Raw genomic sequence first — 10,500 nt, forward strand, 5'->3', positions numbered from 1 at the left:
TCATACTCACCAGCATGTAACGTCTGCCCTGCTGTCACACCAGAGGGACCTGCAAGAATATGACACAGTTTGTCAGTGGCCACACCTGTGGCATTGCTACTGTGAGTGTGCTAAACTACAGTAGAACAACAGGCATAGGTGTACAGATAATATTCAAATTATCAGTATTGCACACAATAGGCAGCACAACTGCTAAACACAGTACACATCTCACACATGCATAATCTAACAATACAGGTAACAGTAGTCTACAGCTAGGGCATGTTACCTGCATGCTCCATGAAACTATGCTGGGTGGCTCTGGCCTCCATGACGACACATGTGTGATGTTGTTGTTGCTGTAGGCCAGGTGCCACCACACTTAGCAGCAGTTCCTCCACTCTGGTGAGGGGAGGTATATGGCCACCCCACCACCTGTGGCAAGCTGTTGTCTGTGGATATCAGACGCATGCCGCTGGACATGTCTGATTAAATCACTGCAGTGATGGCGTACCTGCTCATATGTTCAGATATGCATGCCTATGTCATTTACCCAACGAACAAGTTCTTGCCACAGTGCAGTACGCTCCTGCTGGTGCTGGCTGGCCCTTGAAAACAGCAGGGCATAGTGCTGTACCAGGCTGTGGTGGATTTCCTGTTCCTCTGCAGCTGTGTAGCAGGGGTTCCTGTGATGAGCCATAAGCCTGGAAGACAAATAAATGATATGTGTGAGCAAGTCATGTGGCACACTTAATATTATACAGTACAGATATCAGTTAACTGCCATATATAGCATCTGTTCGTCTGTCAGAGGATACACACATTCAATACCACATATCAGTGCTCAGCCCACAACTGGCTGACAGTGCCTGCCACACTCCATATGACACACCAGTATACACCAGTACTCGGCTCACTGTTTGGGATCCAATGCACAGCCTTGCCAGGGGGTACATATCAAGCTGATGCATGCAGATATATGTCATCCATTGCAATGAATGTGAAGTACAGTTACAGTATAACCAGTAACCCACCATAGTCGTTGATGCCATACCCCTACCTAACATATGTGCACAGTTGTTAATATAGCTGGCATACTGCTGTAGCAGAGTATACATGTTTCTAGGTACACACGCAAACCTTGTATCACACATGTGATTACAGACATGGTACAGGCATCATTACACACACATCAGACATTCATACCATACACAAATGTATGCTAACACAGATGAGCATTTGCTATGTACCTTACAGTACTGTGTGTCCCTACTTACAGATACCTATGCCTGATGAATGTAATCTGTGCAGACTGCAGGAAACACACAAGACAGTGTTACCAAGGAATGTGAACATACACCATACTGTGCTGTTTACGCCTACAGATTCAAGTGGTACAACAGTTCTAATGTCAGATGGAGTCACCAGCAGTACCACTTACTGAGCACACGTATTGCGTCAGCCTATGATGGGACACCACAGTCATACACAAGGACCTACGTCACAACATATACCATCCTATTATGTCTGCATCCCAATAACTGACACATCTTTCTCTGGCCACACACGTGGGATACAAACGACCATGACAGAAACAACCTCACTCCTAGTTATCACACCGTCACAGACCTTGTACACATTCACTGTCACACTCATTCCACCTCACATAGCTGGTATTGCACTGTGTACATGTCTGTGTGCATTGTGTCATAAGTAGGTAATATGCTATTGTCCCTGGGGCATACAGCAGCCTAGCCATATGCTACCCTGGCCTGTGACACACATGCAATTAGATTTCACTTCATCCTGTCAACCAGATACACAGAGGTGATTCCCAGGGCGTGTTACTTATCCCCTGACAATCATCAGGGGTATGTCTGACATCTGCTACTGAAGAGCCTTGTTTGTTCATGCTGGGTGGTTTACTCCAGAGTATGGCATATTTGCCAATAGGAGCCTATCCCTCCAGCATGTGCTGTTTAGTGATGTTGCGTGCACTAGGGACCAAGGCTGTGTAGCCCGGTGGGATTGTGAGGTGTTGACATGGCAGTTGTCTGACTGCTATGGGTGTGGCATGCCTCTGTATGTTTGGCAGAGGTAACCTCTGGGTGGCCGGTATACAACGCACTGCAGCTGTGGTTATGTGAGTCAGTCTGCATAGGGTATGTGTATCAGGGCAGTATTACCCTTTGTGAGGTATGTCTGTGGACTTTCCACTTGCTGTAGTTGTCATGTGAGGTGCATACCACATGGGGCATTGTGGTGAGTACAGGGGAACACTGACCTATATTTCCGTACATGACACATAGTTTGTGGTTACACGCACGACGTAGACAGATTACAAGACTAATGTGGCACTGTGAATATCAAAGGAGAGGCTACTGTCCACCTGTGTCTCATGTTCCCTTCTGACACCTTCAGTGTTAGTCAGGCAACCACCTCTCTGGTAGTTAGTGGGTAAAGTGCTTTGGAATGGGGTATGGCACTGCAGTATCAACACTGTTGTTCAGTCCATGCCTTGGTCACCAGGCACCTGTTGTAATACGTCTGACCTTGTGTCTCCCTCTCTCACTATATATATATACATATATATATATATATATATATATATATATATATATATATGAATATTTATATACATATACATTTATATATCACTCTATATATACATATACATTTATATATCACTCTATATATACATATCTATATATATCTATATACATATATGTATATATATATATATATCTATATATATATATATATATATATATATATATATATATATATATATGGATCTAGTTTACATAACCGACACTGCAAAACACCGACAACGCAAACATCGACACCACATAATCGACAAACCATAAACACGAAACCTCCCAAGCCCGACAATCAAATAACCAACGGTCCACAAACACGAAACCTCATATGCTACACACACCACAATAACAATCAACAAAACACATCCCCTGTCCAAACACCACACACACACACACAACACAAGCACACCAAAATCCTCACAAACTCACACTAAGCCTCACATACACAACTATCTACAACCCTAACCCAAACCCTTACCCTAAGGTCCGTCACTATCGCACACTCAGCTAACCCGCTAACCTAACTCACTTAACCCCTAACCCAAAAAATACTACTACCGCATACTTACCTAAACTGCGCCCTAACCTTAACTCACTTAACCCGCCCCTAACCCAAAAAATACTACTACCGCACACTTACCTAACACGGGCCCTAACCTAACTCACTTAACCCGCCCTAACCCAAACACTATCACCACGCACACTTACCTAACCGCCAAGACTGACCCTAAATCACTTAACCCACCCCTATCCCCACAGACCGTCAATATCCACACTTACCTTACTCGCATCCTAACGTCCGTCACCACCGCATACTTACACAGCCTTTTTCCAAGTCGGTATCCTCGGCGTCGGTGTTTTCATCCGTAGCGTCGGTCTTCCGGATTGTCGATCTTCTGGCGCTCACAAATTCCTTGTCGATGAACTCAGCTGTCGACTATCTCAGCTAGACCCATATACATATATATATATATATATATATATATATATATATATATATATATATATCTGTATATATCTATATATATCTATATATGTATATATCTATATGGTTCTACCTGACATAGTCGAAACCACACAACACCGACAACCACATCACCGACACCACATATTCGACAGTCCATAAACACGAAACCACACATAACCGACAACGAAATAACCGACGGTACACAAACACGAAACCCCATACACTGCACACACCACAATAACAATTAAAACAAAACACATCCCATTCCACAAACCACACACACAACACAAGCACACCAAAATCCTTACAAGCCCACACTAAACCTTACCTAACCCTAAGGTCCGCTACTATCGCACACTTACCTACCCGCCCCTAACCCTAACTCACTTAACCGCCCTATCTTCCCTAACCCTAACTCACTTAACCCACCCCTATCGCCTCCTAACCCTAACTCACTTAACCCACCCTACTCCCTAACCCTAACTCACTTAACCGCCCCTATTTCCCTAACCCTAACTCACTTAACCCACCCCTATCCCCACAGACCGTCAATCTCCACACTTACCTGCCTCGCACCCTAACGTCCGTCACTACCGCATACTCACACAGCCTTTCCCCATGTCGGCATCCTCGGCGTTGGTGTTGTCATCCGTCATTCGCCGGTCTTCCGCATTGTCGATGCTCTCCAACCCGCGATCCGCCTCCGTCTTCTTCGTTTTCGACCTTCTGGCGCTCCGAATTCCGCTGTCGGTCTTCTGCGCTGTCGACGAAGTCAGGTAGAACCATCTATATATATATATATATATATATATATATATATATATATATATATATATATATATATATATATATATATCTATATATATATATATATATATATAGATGTGTATATACACATACATATGTATATATATATATATCTATATATCTATATATATATATATATATATATATATATATATATATATATATATATATCAAATATATATATATATGTATATTATATATATATATATATATATATATATATATACATATATATATATATACATATATATATATGTATATATACACACATATATATACACACATACTTGTAAACAGCCACTGCTGTACATATACATGCACATATATGCAGATATACTGGCCACCTTTCATGGTGGGAATATCAATTATGGAACAGTTGTGAGACATACAATTATGTAATAATATTGCATAGTGTTGTGCAGAATGCATTTTGCTATCCTCAGGCTGCATAGCCATAGCAGACCTCACTGGCTGTAACTCAGTCCCACAGCATTTAACCACCACATGACATATACCTGCACTGCTTGCTGTTTTCAATGCCACACACTACAACCTACATAGATATGTGCACATAGCAACCTTCAAATACATATATATGTCCAGCCTTCATTAACAGTTGCAGTATGTCCCTTGCCCTATGCACATCTGCATATACATATAGATACGGACTGCTACCACATAAGGAGTGTTCACAGAATGTAGAGTACCCTTCAGACACATCATTCGGATGCCAGCAAATACATCTGTGTTACATACCTTACCTTTGTATGTCTCACGTCAGTCTGTTGTATCTGTTGATGTTTTATTTTATTTTTATTTATTTAGGTCGGTGTCCTCCACTGCCTCTGTTTGTTTTAATTTTTTTTTTTGGTTGGTCGGTGTCTCCAACCACCTCTGTTTTATTTTTTTGGTTTGGTCTCTCCAACTGTTTGTCTGTCTGTCTGTCTCTCTCGCTCGCTCTCTCTCTCTCTCTCCAGTTGCTGCAATGATATTATTGCATGTGTGGACAGCAAGTACAAGCTGCATTTGTAGGTATCTGCACATGTGCATGTGATGGTCTCTGCACCAGTTGGTGCCCACCATTTAGTGATTGCATGCAGCCTGCTGTGTGGTAATTGCAGTTCTCTCTGTGATTTCAGGACACTGCTATAAAATGATAGGTTAAGTAGGCGTAGGCCTTTCAGTATTGCAAGGTGAGGACCATGCTTGTTTGCTGTGGACACTGTTATGTCAGTTAGAAGGTTGGTATATGTCTCATATCTGAAGCTGGGTTGTAGCCAGTGAAATGCATATTGTACTAAAACCTGACAGTTGCTTCTTCAAGTACACTCTTCTCAGTGTGTAAGTTTACTCACACCTCCTAATGCTAACACTGGATACATGGGAGTATGTACTTTCTTTTGGAATTAGGGAATTAACTGGCATACAACAGTAGTTATTGCAATGTATTCCTATGGCTTTCCTATTTTCCCTTTACAACCAGTCCTTGTAATGCATGTTATATTTCTTTATTGCAATGTATTCCTATGGCTTTCCTATTTTCCCTTTACATTCGGACCTTGTAATGCATGTCATATTTCTTTATTGCAAGGTATTCCTATGACTTTCCTATTTTCCCTTTACATGCACTTCTTGTAATGCATGTTATATTTCTTTCAGCACCAAGTTATTGTATATATGTTGTGGCTGAGTGGTACATCATGCAGACTGAGTCCAAGGTGTGGGGTTTGAGACTGACAAGGGTATTTTATTTTGCTGCTGAGCAATACAAGGGCCTTGTCATACAGAGTGACAAAGGCACTTTGAAGCAGTTGTAAGCGAGTTGGCACGGGTTTGTGCTATACTTAGCGATGCTAAGCAACGCTCAGCTTAGCTTAGTGTATTTTAGCAATACTAAGCTAAGCTTAAATTAGCTCATTTTATGTTATCAATAGTAAACTAAGCTTGGCGGAGCTTATCATATCTTAGCAATCCTGAGCTATGCGCACACATGCACACACTGGTGCAAACCCGCTTACTACTGTTTACAAGTGCTCACTCCCGCAAACCCCCGGGACAGAAAACTAATGGGGAGATAGGAATGTGGTGATAAAGGGTGCTCAAAGAGGGGAAGACAGTAGGGAAAATAGCTTGGGATGTACACGATGGGTGTGGAGAAGGTCCATAGCTGCCCATTTCTTTACCAGCACCAGCTGTGCATATGCAATACATTAGGTGGGATATTTGAAACCTTCCACCCCTGAGAGAGTGGTGAGGACATCTAAGTATGTTGTACTACCAATTATGAATATCAGGCAAATGCACTGTTTGTGAACAGCTATACTGTCATTAGTACGTTACTCACATCTGAACAGTTTGTGGTTTGTGTTGGCATTAGCACAGTCTGCTCAGAACGACTGGACATATTTCTGTACTGTGTATGCCTACCTACACCCTTGGTTGTGCCTGACTACACGGGTATATAGTACCTTTGGATAGGGGTGCAGAACTGCAGTGTGCATTATTTTTATCATCTGATGTTTATCTTGCTGAACATGCAGAGTTGCTGTGTGCCTGTAAGTCTATGAAGGCTTGTAGTCTGTCTGAGTAGCTCCCACCTGTGGACATATCCAGATGGTAGACAGAGGTCAGCCTAGTATTCTTTGACTGTGCACCACAGCAGTCTTTTCAGCACCTGAACAATGGCATTGTCACAGGTGGTTGCTAGCAGTACATGGCTACATCTTTTGCTATTTCTGTGTTGTACTTCTTCATAAGGGCATGCTTGTGGAATTCATTCTACAGCTATTTGCAGAGTGTGTAACAGCAGACAAGCTGATATGCCTGTGTGTTTCTGACTCTTCCAGGCCTCAGATACTTTCACATATATATTTGAACAGCCTCAGGGAAAGGTACATATAACTGGGATACACCTGTGATATAGTTCTGACATTTTTCAGTTCAGACTTTGGGTGATTCAGAGCATTTCTATTACTACACCTTTTCTGACGTGCAAGTGGTGTCTACTCTCACTTATTGACATTTGTTATGAAGTGAGATTCAACACCTTTCTGCCTACTGTTAGTACATTTCACAGGGAGTCAGAGGGGCACAGCTAACGTTTGTTTACTAATCAGGGTCATCACTGTAGAGCAGTCACTGTTGGGAGGTCTAGCCTGTGACCTATGCTAATATGCCAGTGTGTATCCTGCTCTGATACTGTGTGGGGTTTGTAAGCTGCTACTGTAACCTTATTCCCTACTAGCATGGCTGATTCTCTTTTCACAGTCATGTCATGCAATTCAACAACACCTGCTGGTTAAGGCCCACAGTACAAGATTTGTGTTATGGCATTCCTATTTTCCCTTTACATTCCCTCATAATAATGCATGATATATTTATTACAGCATCAAATTATTATATATCTGCTGCGGCTCAGTGGTAATTCATGCAGTCAAGTGTGTCCAAGGTCTGGGGTTCGAGACTGATAGGGGTGTTTTATTTTGCTGATGAGTAGACTACAGGCCTTGTCATACAGAGTGACTAAGGCACTTTTAAGCAGAAGTAAGCGGGTTTGCATGAGTTTGCACAACGCTTAGCTACGCTTATCTATGCTTAGCTAAGCACACACAAGTGCATACCCGCTGACTACTGCTTAAAAGTGCTTACTCCCCCTAACACTCGAGCTAATTTCTTTTAAAGAAAAGAAAATGGGGAAATAGGAAAGTGGTGAAAAAGAGGGCACAAAGAGGGTAGGACAGTAGGAAAACAAGCTCGGGATGTGCAGGAAGGCTGTATGGAAGGCCCATAGCTGCCCAATTCTTTACCAGCAACAGCTGTGTATATGTTAGAAATTTAGAGTGAGATTTGAAACCTTCCACCCCTGAGAGACGAGTGAGGACAACAAAGTATGTTGTACAACCAATTGTAATTATCAGTTTAGATGTCCAGCAGACATGTGTGCGAAATGGGCAGCTATGTATGGGGCGTAATTTTTTTGCGGGTACAGATTGCCCTTTTTTTATTTTTTTTTCAGGTAAGAATGGAATGTGAGGTAAAGGAAGTAGGAATATTGAGGGAGGTGGGTTGGGGAGGTTAACAGACAAGACAAACAAGGCACATACAGGGGCGGAGTATGACACATGTTGTGGGTACACACAATTGACAGGGACGGATGTTTGGATATCGCAAGCCCATGAGCCCAAAGATGGCAACAGTGAAACTGAGATCCTCACACATGGGCAGTTACCACTGTGCCTTCACAGCCCAGGCCGAGGCTGTGTTGGGGGCTGGAGGGGCTGGATAGGAGGGGCAGGCACACCCATGAGTTGCACCACTCTTGCCTCAAGCTGGTGTAGGGGATCAGTCACAGAATGCCTGATCTCACTACGCACCACAGACCGGACCCTTTGGAGGGTGAGTGGGGGCTCTCCTCCAGCCACGCTTGCAGAGGGGGGGTGAGCTCCATCCCCTGCAGCGCTTCCACCTGAAGGTGGCACAGGGCCACCGGAGGTGGAGGTCCCGGGCTGGGCACTGGTGCCAGGTGCAATCGTCAGCTGAGGTGGGAGAGGTGGGTCCGCTCGGACCCGCCTTCCCAGTTGTCCTATGTTTATCAGTATTTAATGGCATTTTGGGTTAGTAACAAACAACACCATTCCAAATTAGTTGTAACAGCATGTATTAGTATTCCCATTAACCAAACACACATGAATTCCAAACGTTGAACAGCAAGCATAGCACATGCATATTTAGAACAACAGTGGACATTCCAACAGCATGCAGGGTTGATTGGTGGCAACAGGCCATCAGGTTTGGATATGTGAACAGGGCACATGCATCAACGTACATGCAGATACGTATAAACCAACAGGACAAATGTCCATAGGAATTAATTGTGAATACACATACCCAGTTTGGTGTGGAATGGCATCATTTGTGAACATAACATAGGGTGGTAAAATATTACATTAACAACTTAAAATACCTATACATATACTGTACATTCCTACTAGATGCAGATATATATCCCCTACATGTATTAGTACAGTTCCCTGTATGTAACCTTAGAAATGTTGGTGATGGAGATGTTACTGCTACATTAATATACATTCCATTTGTATTCATATATGTTCATATCTGGCTGTGTTCAGGTAAAGTATCCTGCTACATTTGAACAGTTACGTACAGTTCTAGCAACACACTGACATTTGTGGGTTCACATGCACAAGCTGCTCATGTACCGGATTAACATGTACATACTATACATGAAACAGTTGAGGACTATAAATATTCTTCTGAGATACTGGCATTCCCATCAGCCAGTTTATATGGGCCTAGACAACTGTAGATGTTCAGCATTTCATACAACCATACTATCTCCATAATGCAAGGGTACAACAACATATCCAAAATGTGGGACGGACACAGTCCAGGTATTGTACTTTATTAAAAACATTTCACTCTTTGGTTGTGGCTGTCTCATTCATTTCATTATGTAGTGCATGCAGTATACCTTTATTCCAGATTTCTTGCACCTTTATTGGTAGCTTCAAACTCTTTCTCACACTTTCTCACTTATTTTATATTTACATTTCAGGATGGTACTTAATTCCAGGCTTTATTAACATTTATTACTGGGTTACAACAATCCTTTCCAGCTGATTCACTTATTTCATATGACAGTATATACAAGGATGTATTCAAGACTTGTCTGACCTTTATTGATGGATTAGAACACTCATTTTCAGGCTGAAGCAGTTATCTAATATTACAATGCAGGTGGAAACTCTATTTGATACTTGTTTACTCTTTATTAATGGATTACAATACTATTTTTCAGGCTGCATCACTTATCTGATCTTAGAATACTAACAGAAGCTTTATTCTAGGCTTATTTGACCTTTATTACTGGGTTACAACACTGAACTCTTTTACAGGCTGTCTCACTTATATTCTATAATAATACCAGCTGAATAATTACTAACCTGCCTGGTGGCGCAGCCTTAACAGCCTATCAGCATAGGCTTGCCGATTCGCGGAATGAACACCTGCAGCTGTAATATAAATTAAGTGATATTGGAACATACCTGTCCATACTATAGGCTAGGATAGCATTTCTTACATACTTAATTACATGGATACTTACTCAGTAGTGGGGCATTGGGCATA

Source organism: Protopterus annectens, chromosome 5.part1 (genome assembly GCF_019279795.1).
Source record: "Protopterus annectens isolate FY-2018-M chromosome 5.part1, PAN1.0, whole genome shotgun sequence".
NCBI classification, from domain to species: domain Eukaryota; kingdom Metazoa; phylum Chordata; order Ceratodontiformes; family Protopteridae; genus Protopterus; species Protopterus annectens.